General features: G+C 40.7%; 1 pseudogene; it reads right to left on the bottom strand.

Annotated features, from left to right (window-relative positions):
* Positions 1-579, bottom strand: part of LOC107677534 (vacuolar protein sorting-associated protein 16 homolog) — a 12,302-nt pseudogene extending 11,723 nt beyond the window's left edge.
* Positions 580-2,661: the final 2,082 nt, after the last annotated feature.

Here is a 2,661-nt window from a genome sequence, read left to right as displayed (position 1 = left end):
AAGGTGCTCGTTAAATATCGCATGCGATTTATCGTGCAGCCCTAATTTACAGTATTATCAACTTTTCCAGAATAGCATAGTTAATTCAGTCATAGTTGCAATTAAATCCAGGCTACTTCTATAAAGGAATGACACAGGCATTTGTGCTGCTTGTTAACTGATTCACTGCCACGCATGACAGCTGTCACATGACACCAGAGACTATTCAAAACAAACATCCAGTTTAAAAGCTACACTTTCTCTGGACCTAAACGAGCGCATGTGTGTGTGTGATGATGATTTATACACTCATATTCTTGCACATTTAACAAACAGAATGATTAAGCTGTTCTGATATTTACCTGTAAAAAGCCTCGCCCAGAGGGTTCCAGTTCGCTGTGACAAACGCCATGTCCCCCTCTCCTGATGAAACGATGTAAAGTGTTTAAGTTTATGATAAATGTCACTGTTGGCGCACCATTATAATTTATAATTTTTTATCGTGCTGTTTATTTCATTCTTCCTTGCCCATCTCTTCCTATAATCTTCTTCCGACTCTATGATGGCGTTGATCAGAGATCAGCGCCTGTGTTTGGCGCCTGCTAGTGTTTCGGAGGTGGCACTACAGTAGGCTACTACAGGTGCATCTCAATGTTGATTAGCTGATTGGCATGTCACCATATTCTAATTTGTTGAGATAGTGAATTGGTGGGTTTTTGTTAAATGTGAGCCAAAATCATCACAATTAAAAGAACCAAAGACTTAAACTACTTCAGTCTGTGTGCATTGAATTTATTTAATACATGAGTTTCACAATTTGAGTTGAATTACTGAAATAAATGAACTTTTCCACGACATTCTAATTTATTGAGATGCACCTGTACTAAAAGTTCAAGGGACCTAGATGCGGTTTCTAATTGTTCAAGCACGATATAATAATTTTAATTTTGCATTTTAAATTAAACGACTATACGTTTCTCTGTGTAGTTATTTATGTGCACAGTTATACAAAGCACGTAGCACGTAGACTGCGTTGTCACGTGGTATCTGTTACTTTTCTCAGCGCTGCTAAAATCGGAAAAAGTCGTTTGAGGTTACAAGGATAAGGCGTTTCAGGAGTATTCGACTTTTAGGTCAGTTGCAGGTGATTAGAAAGCGCTTGAAGTCCCACGCACCCCCAGAGGAGGACGATGAATAACGAATTACCATAATTACCACATGGTGTCGCTGCTGTCCCACATCTATCCACGGCTGCAGCGCACCTGATATGGACACCTGTTGTGTCGTTTCATCCAGGAATGGACCGAAGAATGGTGCAGGTGTGTTGGCGTTTAAAAGGATGGCTGTCACGTACATAACATTAGGAATCAGTCTGAGCTTAGCTGTTGTCTTCCTGTCTTTGTATTGTTTGGATCTCTTTGAAATGCAACCTCATTCAGCTAGAATGCAGCAGGCTGTAATCATTAGGACTTGTTGCGGTGGGAGATAACATGCTGCTGTTGAGTGTCTCAAAATCGCATCATTGTTAATATTACAAAAGCAGTCCTGCTATAATTATACTCTTGTCTTGTGGGGTTGGGGGTTGACTATTTAACTGTCAATCAAATGAGAAGACTGGGAGTCCTCTTTTTATCAAAGAGAACAAAGCAAATAGATAATTAGCTGAAGGATAAAACGTTTTGTTTACTAATGCATATAAGTATAATTTATATAATGTATAATTTAATTAATGAATATTTATGTTAGATATAGATTCTACTGTCAATTTTGGAATTTTGTTTAGTAGGCATAGTTGTTAATTCTAAGATATAATTATGTGTGGGAAAGTCAAAAACAATCAAAAATCTGTTAGTCATTCTTTAAAATTAGCCACATTTCAAAAGTGGTTATAATGGATGATGACCTGACAAAAGAAGATTTTGGAGAGGAGGAGGTCTGGTGAGGAAAATTAATTTATTTTTCACTCTAGCTAGAGCAAGGCACAATGTATGTAGCCTTACTGGGATAAATTATGTCATTATTTATGTTAACAATGCAGAACATGCCGAGTTGCCCCATATAATGTTGGTTATTAAAGGGGTCATATGATGCGATTTCAATTTTTCCTTTCTCTTTGGAGTGTTACAAGCTCTTGGTGCATACACAAGATCTGTAAAGTTGCAAAGACTAAAGTCTCAAATCCAAAGAGATATTCTTTATAAAAGTTCAGAGTCAGCCACGCCTACCTAAAACGGCTCATTCTAACACGCCCCCACATATCTACCTCACTATGTGGGAAGATTTGCATAACGCCGCCCAAATGTTCACGCAAAGAAAGAAGGCGTAACTTTTATTCTCACTGTAGTTTTGTTGACGCTGCAGCCATGTCGTGAAGACGCTGTGTGCTTCGTTGTGAAAGCGAAACTACTTTGTTTGGTCTTCCAAAAGAGGACGATATCCGCTTCGTCATGCCTAGAGCTGATCTGTGCTGGTCGCTGAGGGAATACATCAACTCTCACCGTGGACGAAGCGGAATCCAGCCCGGTGTCGTCACATGTGGCTGCTGCTCATTCGTCGCATCCGCCGGGCGCGCTGTTCTCGACCCCGCCGCCTCAGCTCACTCTATCCCGGCCTCAGCGCACGCTAAGCCGGGGCTTCGGCTCACGCTAGCCCGGCCTCAGCTCACTCTAGCCCGGCCTCAGC

Source organism: Sinocyclocheilus anshuiensis, unplaced genomic scaffold (genome assembly GCF_001515605.1).
Source record: "Sinocyclocheilus anshuiensis isolate Anshui unplaced genomic scaffold, SAMN03320099.WGS_v1.1 scaffold472, whole genome shotgun sequence".
Taxonomy (NCBI): domain Eukaryota; kingdom Metazoa; phylum Chordata; class Actinopteri; order Cypriniformes; family Cyprinidae; genus Sinocyclocheilus; species Sinocyclocheilus anshuiensis.
This window is presented reverse-complemented; position numbering and strand designations above follow the sequence as displayed.